Below are 17,274 nucleotides of genomic sequence, written 5' to 3' on the forward strand. Positions count from 1 at the left end.
TCCCTCTATTGAGGAATTTCTTATGAGGTTCAAACATTAGAAAACCTTGTTACATGGGTGAGGGAAAGTGAAGACAGATAAGAAGTTTATCTATCTGATTCTGTCAAAGCTTTAAGGAAACTTTTAGATTTTCTCTTTTGCCTTCCATTCCACTGTGGATGCTTTGGGTCCTAGATTAACCATGCCCACTTTTGAGGTTTTTTGTGATCGATTGACTAGAGAGTAGTCCAAGCTTACACAATTGGATACTCTCATAGGATCAAAGTGTTGGAAATATAAGAGGAGTAATAGAGAGGAGAGGGGTGAATCAATTACCATTAAAACAATTTCAAATCCCTTACATGTCAATACAAACTTCCTTTAAACTCATAGCTTGGTTAGAACTATATATTCATTATAACTTGGATAACAAAGAAATATGATATATTGATGTGTATTAATCTTTAGAAACTTAGTTGTAGAAAGATAAAGAAATAATAAAATAATGCGAGCACATGAGATACCAAAATTTAATGTGGAAACCTAATTTGAGAAAATCACCAATGCAATTAAGTTACAACTTTTCACTCTTCTGAAGTGAGCCCTATTAGGAGCTAACCCTGTTAAAGGTTACAAAACACATTCTTAGGTGTGACCTTGAAGGATTTAAATCACCTTATTAGGGGTGGCCTTGTTAGAGGTCTTAAGACACTTCAATCTAGAAATGCCACCTAGTTAGAGGATTTACAAAATGACTATTAAGTCAACTCTATTAAGAGATTTCTTCATTGCTACAATTGTTAGAGAGTAACAATGATTAACCTAATTTATGAAATAATTGGATTGCAAATTCAAATCATTATTCTAGCTTATCCTCTGGATCCTCCTTGATCAAAATGTTCTTTGTAGCTCCTTGGATATTCTGCTCTTAATCAGATATCTTTTTCTATTCACTTCTTGCTCATTATTCAATCCACATCTTGACCTTTTGTATATATGAAATCCAATGTCAAGTCAGCTTGAAAACCCTTTCAAACAAAAAAATAACATCCATTGAGTCAGCTTGCATAAACCAAAAAAAAAAAAAAACTAATCTGCTGAAGGTCGGCTAAAATTAGGTCACTCAGTTACCATTTAATTCCTTGGTAACCAACCTAACTTGTTTTACACTAAACTCCTTTGGTAACAAACCTAACTTAGTTTACATAGGAATTCTTGAACTTCTCTTCTTCTATACTTCTTCTCGGCGAATACGAGAGTCTTTTAAACTTGGTTCCAACTAGCAACACTCGGTCAAAGTATAACATTTTTGTAACATTAGTGACAATATAAAATTGAATAATTGTTATCAACAATCTCCCTCTTTGACATTGATGGAAACACAACATTTCATTAACAAAAGAAAAATTACAGCAATCAAATGAGTTGTAAGATTTTATAATATCCTTAATTTCATTCTGATTCTCTCTCCATCCGTTATTGCTAGGTTTTCACCAAAGTACCTATCCAAGGCACTTGAATTGCAAAGATTTCACCATTGGACACTTATTTTCCTTTACTATTTTCTTTTGCTTTTTTGGATATTTTGATTTATTTGGTCTTTTTTCAAGAATTTTATGATTTTATTTTATTTTTCATAATTAGTTGGACACACTAAGTGTCTTAGGCATAGAACTTCTTGAGATGAATGATGTTGGTGGGATCATTCAGAGTTTCACCTTCTAGTGTTGATAGTTGATATGCTCCTGAGCCAAAAGATGTTGTGACAACACATGGACCAAGCCATGTGGGCTCAAACTTGCCCTTCTTCTCTTGATCTTCTAGGGCTTTCATGTTTTCTTTGATGACCATGTCACCTACTTGAAATTTTCATGGGTGAACCTTTTTGTTGAAGTTTCACTTGAGTCTATTTTGGTAGACTATGAGGTGGTCATAGGCATATTGTCTTCTTTCATTTAATAGATCCAGATGTGTGATTCTAGTGAATCTATAGTCCTCATATGATATTTGTCCTCATAAAAATATGCATATGGATGGGAGTTCAACTTCAATAGGCATGACTACTTCGACACCATAGACCAAGGAGTATGGAGTTGTGCCTGTGGATGTGCGAAATGAAGTGTGATAAGCCCATAAGGTTGGGTTGATTTGCAGATGCTAATCATAGTTAGAAATATTGAAAACCTTCTTGAGGATTTTGAGTAGGTTTTTGTTAGTTGCCTTAGCCTGACCATTGCCTTGTGCAAAGTATGGGTTGGAGAAACAATGATAAATTTGGAGGGATGTAAACAACTCTTCCATATTGTGGTTTTCAAAGTTACCTCCATGATCTAAAAAAATGTTAGCAGGGATATCAAAGAAATATATAATGTGATAGAGGATGAATTTGGAAACTTGGACTCTTGTAGCAGTGATAAGTGGGATTGCATCAACCCACTTGGAGAAATAATCAATAGTTGTGATTATCCATTCGTTCTAAAGATAGGGGTGTAATAACAATGACAAGGTCAAACCCCCAACATGAAAATGGCCATGGTGGTGTGATTGGTTGGAGATCTTGAGTTATAGCTTGTATCAGATTTGCATGTTGCTAATAGGGTAGACACTTTTTGACAAATTCAAACCATTATGTTAAATAGTAGGCCAATAGTAGCCCACTCTTAGGATTTATTGTGCTAGGAATATATCGCTCATGCAAGCACCACAAAGTCCATAATGTACCTCTTCTAATGTCATGGCGGCCTCACTTTGGTCTAAATACCTAGACAAAGTATCTTGATAACCTTAAGGATAAAGGGTGTTGGCTATGATAGTCTAGTGGGATGCTTTGTGAATGAGGTTTTAGTATTGGTTCCATGTAAGGTGAGGGGATATGATACCATTTTTTAGATAAGCATGAATTTCATGGCACCATGGGGATTGAGGACCAACCAAGATGCATACTTGTGTGGATTCATCATTCTTGTATATGGGCTCATGTAGCTACTTGACTAAGAACTCATATTGTGTAGCTTCCCGAGGAATTTCCAAGAGTGAACCAATGGTAGCCATTGCATCTACCATCTTGTTTTACAACCTTGAAATCTACATGAATTAGATCTAGGCAAAATTTTGCTTCAATTGATCGACCAATTCTTTGTAGGGTAGCAGTTTGTCATCCTTTGTTTGGTATTCATCAAGGACTTTCTTGATAATTAGTTGTAAGTCTCCAAAGACCTATATATTTGTTATGTTCCATTTAACTGTTGCCTTGAGCCCTATAATTAGAGCTTCATACTCTGAGATATATTGGTGTATTGGAATTGTAGATTTAATGCTTTGGGAATATAGTCACCTTAAGGGATAGCCAATTATATCTCAACTCCTAATCCATGACATGTGTAAGATCCATCAAAATATAGCTTCCACAAAAGTTGTTCTTCTATTACAAAGAGGTATTCGTATGGAAATTTGATGACTAGTGGATTTGCATCAATCAAAGATGCATCAGCTAAGTGATTTGATATAGCCTATCCCTTAGTTTATTTTTTATGAACATATTGGATGTCAAATTCACTAAACAAAATGACCCATTTTCCTAGCTGACCTGTGAGCATTGTTCTTGAGTGCATGTATTTTAAAGGATCAATCTTTGCTATGAGCTTGACTATATGACTGAGCATGTAGTGGCAAAGACTAGTGCTAAACCTGATTTTTCCATCAAATTGTAGTTAAGTTCATAGCCAACAAGTGTACGATTAATGTAATAGATGGCTCTTTCTTTTTCATTGTCGTCAAGATGGGCCAAGAGTTCCCCTAGTGTGGTTGGTGTTGCTAATATGTACAAGAGAAACAATTTCCCAACAACTAGTGGTACTAGGATGGGTGGATTTTCTAGGTATTGCTTGATATTTTTAAAGCTACATTGGCATATAGGGTCCCATTTGAAATTATAGTCCTTCTTGAGAAGATGTGTGAATGGTAGACACTTATCTACTAGCTATGAGATATATCATCATATTGATTGCAAATTACCCTAAAGAGAATGAAGCTATCACAATGTCTTAGGAGGAGGCATGTCCATGACGAACTTGACCTTTTGGGGGTTGATCTCAATGCCACATTGTGATATAATAAATCATAAGAGCTTCCCAAATGTGATGCCAAAAATGCATTTCTTGGGGTTAAGCATGAGGCAATACTTTGTTAACCAATCAAACACTTATTCAAGGTGAGTTAGGTGATGCATGGCATCAATAAATTTGACCAATATGTCATCTACATAATCTTCAAGAGTTTTTTAGATGAGGTCGTGGAAGATGACTATCATAGCTTGCTAATAGGTTGCTCCTGCATTCTTTAACCCAAATGTCATCATTTTGTAGAAAAAGGTTCCCCAAGGGGTGGTGAATGTAGTTTTATGTTTATCCTCTTCTACTATTTGTATTTGATTATACCCATAGAATCTATCTATTAGGGATAGTAGTTTGTGACTAGCTATGAGATCCACAATCATGTCAATATTTGGCAAAGGGAAATCATCTTTGGGACAAGCCTTATTGAGGTCCTTGAAGTTTTTTCAGATCTTGATATCATTAGAGGGTTTTTCTTACTAGTACTATGTTGGAAATCCACTATGAGTAATCACTTGGACAGATGACCTTTGCTTCTAACATCTTTTCTAACTTTGCTTTTACCAACAAGGTGACCTTGGGATGCATTTTTCAAAGTTTCTACTTGACTAGCTTGACTTTCATATCTAATGCCAAATGATGTACAACTAAATTAAGATCTAGTCCTAGCATGTCCCAATATGACTGTGCAAATCAACCAATGTTTTCTTGAAGTGCCTCAATGAGAAGTTGGCTTGGTCTAGTGGTAAAGATGTTGCAATGTACATGATCTTGGGTGTCTTTGTCAAAATAATGTCGACTGGTCATGTTTCTTCAATCAGGGTAGATGATACATTTGACCTATGATCCTATGAGGGAAGGAAGAAATCTCCACTTTCGAGCACCTTAGACAGGCTTTCACCATCAGACGTGTCCTTTATTTCTCTTTTATTTTTTTATTGATCGAATGGTGTTCCAAAAGATTTTTCACTAGGGGATACCTTTTTTGTTCCTTTTTTATTTTCATTGCTTTTTTGGTTATCATTTTTGTGACTAGAGATTTATTCCTTTTTGAAGTAGCATTTTGGGTCCAATTTCTAGACATAAGTTGATGGTGTCTTTTGTTTCTTGTGTGGTTTCTTGGCCCCTATGAATCTTAGGAGTGTTTCCTCAATAGGGAACTCGCCAACATGGGATAAACTTGGTTGGTCCCAATAAATGAGTGAGGGATGAGTGAGGGATAGGTATATGGGGTTGATGGATAGTTCATTGAGCATAAAGTATCCTAGGGAGATATTTGTATCATGGATATTGTCATAAGCTCTCTTTTCAACTTCCTCAGGGATTTTTTCAACATCTATGAGTTCATCTTGGATGTTTAAGAAGGCATGACTATCTTTACTAGTGCCCCCAATTGTTGGGGGTCCAGATCCTAGGCCTTTCTTCTTCTCTTCTTTGTATGCCTCTAAAAGTTTCCTAATGCCTAAATCCTCTTTTCCTAGGCCACCTCCTTGATAATCCTATTGTTTTGTAGCTAGTTTATGTGAACGGGGATATTTCTATTTGAAGTAATCGAGGAGATTTTTGGCTTTCAGAGCTGGATCCTTGTACAACCATGTGCTAATGTTAGGGTTCATTTCTTCCCCATCGAGGATCCCATTTGTAATAAATGTGGTGGGCCCAAATTGTTTGAGCTAAGGAGTTATTTATTTCTTTGGTTCTTGATGGATTGGGTGCCCCCAAATTTATGGGTCAAGAGGTAAGGTGCCAACAAAAAATGCATCTAAGAGACTGTATTTTCCACAACCCTAGTAGTTTATCTCAATAGTGGAGAGTGTGGAGGCTAAGATGGTGCCAGGGTCATTGTAGGTACTATAAGAACTGGGAATGGTGGTGTCAATCTCAATTCCTTAGCCATGATGATCATAGGATTCTTCTACCATATTGAAATAAGAAAAGGGTTCTAGATCAACACGGATGGTTATCTCATTGCCATGATGCAAAAATTTGATGTAGTGATGATAAGTGGATGCAATGAATTTCATGGCATGAATCTATGGTCGGTTGAGGAGGGTGATGAAAGGTAGGTTAAGATCAACTACATGACACATTGTTTCTTGAGTAGCGAGCCCAACTCTAATGGGAAACAAGATAGTTCCCTTTGTAGTTCTTTCCAAGTTGTCATGGGCCTTGATAGTGATGACCTCATTGATAATGTTTTCCTTAGTGTATCCTTCTTGTTTAATGAATCTCAAAGTACATAGGTTCAAGGAGGACCCATTATCTAGCATGAACCTTTTCACAAAAAAATTCAAAGACCATGACAGCTATGTGGAGTGGATGGATGTGATCCAGCTCAATTTCTAAGACATCAAAGGGTTTGAAGGATAGTGCACATGAGGCGAAGAGGTGTCCCACTAGGATTCTAAACTCTATGACATTGATATTAGTGGGGACATGGGATTTGTGGCGGGTATTGTTAAGGATTTCTCTATAAAGTGGGCTTGTACAACATAAATCTAGGATGGATATTTGGGCTGGCATGTTTCTAAGATGTTCTAGAGTATTGTATTACAAAGTTGAAGGAGCAAGTGCAAGCGTAGGTGGCCCTACAATATTGAGTCAAGTCTGTCATGTTGTGACTGCATATTGATTGTTTGGTCCCTTGATATTTAGCAAATTAATAGAAGGTTCACCATGGGATATATACATTTGATCAAATTACCATAGTCAAGGTATGCTAAAGTGTAGTCTTGTGATTTGTCATGATTGTCACCTTGCTTGGGTTGGGTATTTCTATTTTTTTTGGTATTATTTTTTTGTACAAGTGTCTTGCTTGCATTTTTGTTGTTGTATGGTGGGAATGCATTTTGATAGATCAATATTATTGTATTTGGAGAGGCTTGTGGTCCCACCATGATTTCCTTATGATCAATTAGTTCTTACACATAATCTTTGAGCTACATGCATTTGAGGGTGGCATGCCCTTTAACATGATGAAATTTGCAGAACTCATTCTCTCTGTACCATAGTGCTTTTGGTGTGTTTGGGTTCAGTGGTTGTGTTTGTGGGTAGTGGATGAGATTTTCATGGGAAAATTTGTCAAAAATGACATTGAGTGGTTCCCCCAAGGGAATGTACGCGAAAGGTGATTTTGGATCCTTGGTTTTTGTCCAACTATGATGGTGATAACATTGGTATAATTTATTGGTACTTGATAAGTGGGTACTGGTGTATTGTGTTGATATTGATGTTGCAAAGGTTGTTGATATGTTTGTTGATAGAAAGTGTTTGGTTGGTATGTTGGTTGATATTGGAACATTTTTTGATGAGGGGTTTTTGATGTGTTTGGTGCAACACCAACTACATGGATGTATCGAGTATCAGTGGCATTGTCCGTTACTGTGTTCTTGTTCTTGTTCTAATACCATGGCTTATCACTAGAATGTCCTTGCTCTTGGTGATTTCATTTATCGAGATTTATGATTCCATCATTAATAATCCCTCACTTGATGCCCATGCCTTTCTCCTTGTTCTCTTTGTATGTTTGTAGGTAGTTCATGACCATTGGTGAGAGAGTCTAGGATTTGCATTGTTAATAAATATTTTGACAAGATGGTGCTCTAGTATGTTGCAACAAATTCATGTTGTGAGTGTTTGCCACCTTTGTAAGTAATCTGCAAGGATTTCACCCTCTTTCAAATATTATAACATTACATTACAATGCCACACTTCACTAAACAAAAAGTTATTTCTTTATACCAAGATCTTTCATCCCATCAACCTTGCTACTTGATACTTTGCTAAATATTTTGATTTATATTTTTCCTCATGTGGGTTAACATATAGGATGTTGTCCCAACATTTTTAAGTCATTATTTGGTAAACCAAAACAATCCCTTAACCAAAATTCCTTTACTTGCCCTTACCTATGTTATGCCTATTCAGTCCTTCTTAACTAGTAAAATGCTTATAACTTCGCTTATACTAATCCAAAACTTTAGTGTTGTTACCCATATTCTCTATACTATCTCCATCTAAGAGCGCACATGCTCATGTGCCTCTAGGGAAGTGCACCAAAATAATCTTTATGATTCTTCACTGTTTCCTTTACAACACTTGGATAATTTTCTAAGTCTTAATATGAAAAATTTCATAATATTTTTTGCTCTCTTAATAAAATCTATATGTTGTCATAAATGATAACACTAACAAATATCCTTATTCAAATTGCCACTGTGGACAATTCTTAATTCTAATATTTTTGGTTTATGAATCTAGGATAATCTATAGTTTTTGTCAAATAAGGAACAACATTCACCAATATCAATAACATTACTTATAAATCCAAATTGAAAACAATGTGTATTACCCTACCCCCTCTCATGGTAGTTAGTCTATCGCACATAGGCAGTGAAACCATAAATAACATGATATGTTAGGATATCTAATATAGAGAAACTCAATATGAATTTTAAGGGAAAAACTAATGAATTTAGAAAAAAAGGCAAGACTTAAATTATTTTTTAATGTTTGGAAAGTCATGTAGAGTTATTGTACTGAAAAGGCATTAAAATTTAGTATCATCATTTTTTATTTAAATACATGTAAACTTTTTAGTTCTTGGAGTTCCTATTTATACATCTACTTCTATCATAAGTTGTACTTTCAAGTCCCAAGGACTTGTTTTGGTTATGATCAACATTAATATAACCTCTTATTTCCTTCTACTTTCAATGGAGTCTCAAATTTATGGATATTTCTTTGACTGCCAATAGCATCCATAAGGATCCTATTAGGATGTTGGGATCACTTAAATCAAGCATGATAATGTTATCACTAAATTACATATATTCATTTACTGCTTTCAAATTTATGGATTTGATTGTGTATAGTTTAACGTGTTGGACCATACTACATGATCCATCATCAGGATGCTAGAGATAAAAGAACATAAGATGGTAGAAAGCATATCCATTAGACTTTGAAGGAGTGGGGGAAGGGATGAGAGAGGAGAGATAAGGCATTAAAAATCTCCCTTTCCATCAAACACCCCATCCCCCCCCCCTGCCGACCCCTCCTTTAAGGTTTGATGGATTTGCTTTTTGCCATCTTATGTTCTTTTCTCTCTAGCATCCTGATGATGGATCATGTAGTAAGATCCAAAATGTTAAACTATACTCAATCAAATCAAGAAATTTGAAATCATTAACATGGATTATGGAAATCTAATAGATCTCATATATTCATTTTTTCTAGAACAATAGGCTCTCCACTTTCCATAGACTTTTTTCCAATAAATTTTGAAGTGTGTGTTTCTCACTTCTTCTGGTGGAGAAATTTCAACATATATATTAGAGTTTGTGATTGCATAACGTATTTTAATTTTAAATTGTAATACAATTTTATGATATTTATTTTCCATAAAACTCCATAAAAATATTTACTATCGATAATCTTGTGTATGTTTTTTATTCCATTTATTTACACGAGCTTTGTTAGATACATTTTTAAACATTGTTTATTGTTGTTGGTGCATATAATCTTAAGTTACTTCTACTTTAGAACATCCACAATCCTTTTGGTAATACTCCAAAAAATAATACTCCAAAGAAATCATGATAGAATTTACAAAACAAGTTATTAATATTAATTCTTCAAGTTCATACATGTAAATATATAAAGCTTCCAGTTTCAAATTTCTCTATTCAATTTTAATTTAGTCATCTCTTAATTACATATTGTTTCTATCTATTTTTTTGTCAATGCATAGATGTGACGTGCTTTTGTGCTTATCTGTCATAGAAGTAGTTGTAATAAGTTTCAACTATTTTGCATTATCGTGTATAGTTCTATTTGTGTGACTTTAAATGCAATATTGTTGGATTTTGTTTCAGGTATTTCCTTTACCATATTATTGATTGTTTGTTTTATTTGATATGAATTCATGCATAAATTGAATGATAACTCAAATCAATATTACATAGAATTTCTAATTTTATTTTTGATGTGTAAGAGACTAAAGCCAAGATTTATTATTATTATATATTGTGATCAATTATTAAGCTTGAGCATACTCCAACCAAAGACCTTCAAGATAAGAGGATCACAATTTATTGTTGTGTTGTATATTCTTGCCTATATTAGATAGAAACTTAATAGGTTTGAATTCTCACTATTTGAGTGAGTAATGTGGTAGGTAGGGTAGGGAAATTACAAAGAGTTTGTGAATGCAAAAATAAGAAGATTATTTGTATTAAGATTTTTTTAATATTTGAGAGGGTATCATAGTGCACTTGTATGAGAGCTTGCTAAAAATAACTATGCTATCATCATAGTACAAAAAACATTGAATTCTTCTTCATGTAGGTTATGCATTTAAAAATTATCATCTCTCTCCTTTATTTAATCTGAATTCATTCTATAAATTGACTAATGAGTCATTTTAATATTACATCACAACACAAAAAATATTCAATTCTTTTTCCTATTAGAAATGCATTTAGAAGGATAAGTCTATTGGAATTCTTTAGAATAATTGAGAAGGGGGGGGGGGAGGGGTGGTGGGCTGGTGAAGGGTGAATTAGTTATCCAAGGTCAAGATGTACAAATAGAACTTTTCACATCTCAATCAATCTATATCCATAAAATGTATTCATGCATGCATCCATTAGATCTTACAATCACTTAAACTTTGTAGGTTACTATCAAATCAACTTTGCAAAAATGTAAGCATGAAACATAATAGATTCAATAACACATTTAACACAATGATTTTATGTGGAAACCCAATTTGGAAAAAACCATCACTAACATGCTACTCATTCTCACTCTTCTGAAGTGATGCCCTGTGAAAGGTTGCAATACACTGTTAAATGTGACCTGGTTAGATGATTTTAATTACCCTATTAGGAGTGAGCCTCGTTAGAGGACTTTAGATAATTCATTTGGAATGTCACTTGGTTAAAAGATTTACAAATGACTGTTAGTTCAACCTTAATTCAAAGGATTTATCCTAGACTGGTGGAATGATTAGAAAGTAACAATAAGGCTTGATCTGATAACAAATCACAACTCACTTGTAGATTACAAATCTTTGTTTCAATCCTCCATTCTTCTTGGCTTTCACTCACTTCATCTCTGATAGCTTGTTCACCCTTTAAGAATTCATGCTCTGAAGCCTTCTTACTATGCTTTCTAATAGTAGTCTCTTCTATTTGGTTTTTGAATGAAGCAATACCTTAGACCTCTTTTCTAACTTAGGTTCTTGAACATTGACCAACCTTGCTTTTGACCAGCCATCACTATAAATAAAAATTAAGATCTTTTGTCATTCATCCTCTATCGTCCATTTTAGGGTTAGGTAAGATTAGGCAAGATTGAATGAATCTACCCATCTTTTCATTTTAGCCCCTTCCACAAACTTCTTCTTCAATCCTCTTTGAATTTGCCTCAAAATGGTTTACCATGAATTCTATACCATCAACTCATCATAGTTATCTTCCACATGCTTCACAAAATTTAAGAAAACAAAATAGTCAGCTCAAATTTGTCAAATCCATGATTTAACATGAATAATGACACTTGGCATCAATATGTTGTCACTCAGCTTCCATACTATTCTTCCACACTAGATCACTCGACAAACACTTAAAGTTTACTAGTGCTTGGCATCAACTAAACTTTACTTGACTTACATTGTATCATTCGGCATACACTAACTTTGACTTTGCTCAGCTCCAACTAATTTTTGCTTAGCTTGCACTAACTTTTCTTAGCACCTACTATCCACTCAGTTAAGCTTGGCAAACTCAATTCTTAATACTTATTCTTCTAGACTTTGTCAATGTATCCAACGTTGGCAACCTTAAGTAGATAATTAATACACTATATCATCATTGTCTTAACTAATCTTTGTACTCCTTTTTACATACCATAACTCAACCTTTTCTCTAGGTGCTTTTGTTATCTCATTTGATCAAATCCTCTTCATCAATCAAACAAATGATAGTACTCAAATAAACTAAGAAGTTATCTTACCAACAAGTAGTAGGTTTGACATCTATGACAAAATAATGATTGAAACACATTCTCATAGTTGTGTCAATCTATTTTCAACAATCTCCCTATTTGGAATTGATGCAAAATAGTACCAACAACAATACCAAAAAAAAAAAAAATTCCTTGTATTGAAATCACTCCCTCTATTAGCTTTCATCTTCTATATAGGTTACAAAATTCTATTCTAATAAACAAACAATCAACGCCTCCTCATGACTCCCTCTTGATCACTTCTGCTTTCTAATATTTAGGTATCTGTCTCTGCCTATTTTGTTTTATATCTCCCTCAACAATATCTCCCTCTTACTAGGTAGATGTAATCATTTCTCTCTCTATAGTAATAATTAGGTAAACGATCTCCCTTTGAGTAGATATTTCATGTTTCTTCCTTCCTGTATTTCTCCCTTTTCTTTTGTATTTCTCCTTTTGTTGTATTTTTTCTATTTCTCTCTCTTTTCTTTCTATTTCTCCCTCTTTTACAATAATGCCAAAGACTTGTCATCTTAATATGTAGATATGAACATTTTTAGTTTCTCCCTTGGTCACCTAGCTTGTGACTAATCTGTAGCTCCAACTCTTTGATTACTTTAGGAAGCCCCTAAAGTAAGATCCACTACATCAATGTGTAACATATGTCAATCATCTTAGTTGATGTAGGGGACTTCTCATGCTTCTTAAATAGCCTTGGATAAGGATATCACCCCTAGTTTACCTCTTAGATACTCATGAACATCCTTAGGTAATGCTTTTGTGAAGATATCATCTATTTTCTCTTTTGTATTCACATGTTCCATCATCACCTCTTTGTCTTGAACTAAATCTCTCAAGTAATGATACTTGATTTTAATGTGCTTAGTATTTGTATGCATCATAGGATTATTTGATATATTTATACACTTGTATTATCACAATAAAGTATATTCATGGGTTTAGTAATTTCTTCCTTCATAGTTTAGTACAATGTTTGTACAATTTACTGTAGTAGCAACATATTCAACTTCAGCAGTAGATTAAGATATACAGTTTTATTTCTTGCTAGTTCATGTAACTAGCCTTTTTCCTAATAAAAATTCTCCTCCACTAATGCTCTTTTTGTCATCAATATTTCCAGCCCAATTAGCATCAGTGTAGGCTCTCAACTCAAACTTTTCATTTTTCTTGTAGTATAGACCACAGTCTTTTGTACCTTTCAGATATCTCATTATTCTCTTAATAACCATCAAATTATTACCCCTAGGACTAGCAAAGAATATTGCAACTACCCAACAAATAATGCAATATCAGATCTTTTATGCACTACATATATTGTAATTTTCCAATCATAGACCTGTACAGTGTTTGATTCACCTCAATTGAATCATCATTCTTTGACAATTTGTATCCTATCACCATAGGTGTGCCTACTAGCTTGGAATCTTCCAATCCAAAAGTTTTCAATATCTCCTTTACATATTTTGACTAAGTGACGTATATACCATATTTTATTTGATGTACTTGCAAACCCACAAAGAAATTGATCTCTCCAAACATAGACATCTCAAATTCTTTCTTCATTTCATTTGCAAAAGCTTTACATAAATTATCCTAACCTCCAAATATAATATCATTAACAAAAAATTCAGATAGTAAAATACCTTTTCCTTTCTCTATCTTCAAATACAAATTTCTATTCTCATCAGTCCTCTCAAATCCAATCTTCACAAGATAATTCTAAAGCCTTTCATAGCATTCTCTTGGTGCTTGCTGGAAACATACCGTGTTTTTGTTATTAGCATCAAAAAATACTTCTAGTTGTTCTATATAGACCTCTTCTTCCAATATGTCATTTAAAAATGTAGATTTAATCCATTTGATACACTTTGAAACCTTTGTATGCAGAGTAAGCAAGTAGAGTTCTTGCTTCTTCCAATCTTGCAATTGGAGTGAATGTTTCTCCATATTCTTGCTTCTTCTTGTGCATACCCCTTGCAAACTAATATTGTCTTATTCCTTGTGACTTCATCATTAATGTCTAACTTTTTTTTGTACACCCACTTGGTGCCAATCACATTTTTATCTTCTAGTCTAGGAATTTAAGTCCATGTCTTGTTCTGTTCAATTTGTTCAATCTCTTCTTTCATGGCTTTTCTCCAATCAACATCTTTTAAGGAATTTTTCTTCTTTTTTTTAGGTTCATGCATGCTAAGAAAACATGTATCATTTCTCAACTTATTTCTTATCATTGGTCTTGCATCTTTATCTCCAATAATTTTTGTAGTAGGGTGATGTCTTTTGACATGCTTTGAAAATCTTGGTTCTACTCTATTTTCCTCATTTGGTCTATCAACTTCTGAGTCACTATGTACTTTTGTTGTGATGTGGAGCCTAATCAGACTTGAAGGTTTATTCAGCACAGTTTTCTCCCCATATTATTTCTATGGAGGTTTGGGGCTAGCACGCCTATGAGATCAAGGGCCAGCACCCTAGGTGCATTCCCTATTGTAGTAGAAGGTGGGGTCAAGGGGCAATGCCCCCATGAGGTTTTTGGGGGTAGTGCCCCTAAAGCCAAAAATGACCTTATATTGTAAAAGGCATCAACTACTATTTTTCTATTATTCTAGTCCTAATTTTGTAAGTGGCAAAAAGGCTATATAAAAAGGCTTAGGGCTAGTAATTTTCATAATCTATGATGCAAAAATTGGTTCTTATAGTGGTATTGAGTTGTAAGGGATTACAAATTATAATTAGGTTGTAGTCATTGGATAATAATAATATTGGACTTATTGTTGGTGGACATAGCCAAACGATTGGGTGAACCACATTAAATTTTGCTGTCTTGTGTTCTCTTATGTGTGATCTATTATTTTTTGATATTAATTACATTTGCATGTAACTATTATTTCTACTCGAGGTTAATCCTAACAACTTCTCTTTCAAGTAATTCAAAATCTCTTTCATGTACACTAATTATAGAATCAAAATGTACCTTAACTTCATTTTATTATGATGTGGAGCCTAATCAGACTCTGAGGTTTATTTGGTGTAGTTTTCTCCCCATATTATTTCTATAGGGGTTTGGGGGTAGTCCAAGACAGGGTCAAGGGGTAGTGCATGTGGACTTTTCTATATCCTTTTTAAAAGTTATGATTCTATTTTGTTACTTTAGCTTGCATATGCACATAGTACCATATCTTTCTAAAGTGGTGGCTAAATGTACTATGTTAAATTGGACACACTTTGATTTAAGACCTTTTATCTCCTCTTTAGTGTATTTTTCATTTTATGTTCACATCTTTAGCACACACCTCACATCTTTTCTCTTCTTTCTCTTAGGTGAAACTGATGTAAGACCTAATTGATCCTCCTTGATTTCTCTCAATCATTGAATCATGATCTAATTTATGAGTATCCTCTCTTCCTAAGACCCCAAAACCCTAGATTGGATCTCTAGGTGAAAGTCTAGGACACATATTCCATCACTGAGCCTCTATTAGTGTTGAATCTAGATAGGAAGACCCTTAAGGTTAACATTTTAAACTAGGTCGACCTAGTTTAGACTAGGTTGCCTAGGTCAACATGGTTCTAGTGCTTCTAGTGATTTTTGTTCGAATTTACAAGTAGGAAGTATACTTCTAAGAGGGGGCACTACTAAATTTGGACCCAATTTTTGACCAAGGTTCATCACTATTTTTCTAGTCAAAATTTCAAGAAAATTGTAGCTTGGTCAAAATTTTGACGAATAAATTATAAGTTGGTCAAAATTTTGGCAAATATATTTATCAAAATTTTGACCGAACTAAAATTTGGTTGAAATTTTGACAAGAAAAATAGCGATAAAACTTGGTCAAAAATTGGGTCCAAACGTACTAGTGGGGGTGAATAAGAAGTACCAAACATTAAGCTATAAAACTTTTAACTAAAATCAATACATGCATGTAACATTTATAGTTAACATGAAAGTAAAGGCATGCATGAAAATAGACAACACAATATTTGATCACTTAGAAACCCTCCAAAATGAGAAAGTAAAAATGGGGTGGGAATGACACCCACAACTTATCACTGCAACAATATGTAACTTGTCAAGGTTATAAAGTTTGACCATCAGCAATGGTCTACCCTGTGAGAGGATTGCCCTTTAAAAGGGTCCAACACCCTGTTAAAAGTGTACCTTTCTAAAGGATTTACAAAACATTCACTTGGAATGTCACCCTGTTAAAAGATTTACAAAATGGCTATTAAACCAACCTATCTTCATAGGATTTTCATTCTCCTAATACAATAGCTAGAAAGCATAGTAGAACATGTTGACCTGATCACTTACAATCTTCAATTATTGATTTCAGATCGATGTTCTATCCATTTTTATCTGATCCTCTTTGATCTAACAATTCCCCTATTTTACTAAGTCACCTTGAATGTACTCTTCACCCTTCTATTCTTCACACTCTTTTACTCTATCATTCCTCTCCTTCTCTATTCTCTTCTCACATACTCTCTCATACATTATTGAATTATGGGGTTTTGACCTCCTTTAAAAGGTTTCATGACGTAGGGTTAGGTACGAATCTACGATTGAGATTCATCCATCTTTCCCACTCAAATCTTTTTCATTTTTCTGATTGGTTGCATGTTGATTGCATAGGAGAATCAAATAGATTCAATCTTATCTTTTAATCCTTCATAATTTATCATATGTCAGCTAAAAAATGGTTTACATCTTAGTTTGTGAGGGCACAAACTCTTATGTTGATTATGTTGGAAATTTGATTGAAAAATGAAGTGTCAAAGAGGGAGATTGTTGCAAGGAAGGAAGATGGTTGATAAATAATGTTTTTAATCATTGTTTTGTCATTGATGTCAAACTTTCTATTTTCTAGAATGAAATTTTTTTATAAGATCCAAGTACTATAACTTATTTGATTGATGAAGAGGATTTAATCAACAAGATGTAACAAGAGTACCTAAAGGAAAGGTTGAGTTATGGTTTTGTAATGAAGTGCAAGGATCAGTTAAGATATTTGTTAAATGATGAATTGATAACATACTTGAAGATAAAGAGGTTGGTCACACTTAGAAACACTGGAAGAATAAGTTGCAACAAGGTTGACTGCAAAGCTTAACTAAGTTCATTAGTGAGTGCTGAGTAAGCTAGTTCAAGCTG

Source organism: Cupressus sempervirens, chromosome 3 (genome assembly GCF_028749045.1).
Source record: "Cupressus sempervirens isolate cs-2001-9-10 chromosome 3, ASM2874904v1, whole genome shotgun sequence".
Classification (NCBI taxonomy): domain Eukaryota; kingdom Viridiplantae; phylum Streptophyta; class Pinopsida; order Cupressales; family Cupressaceae; genus Cupressus; species Cupressus sempervirens.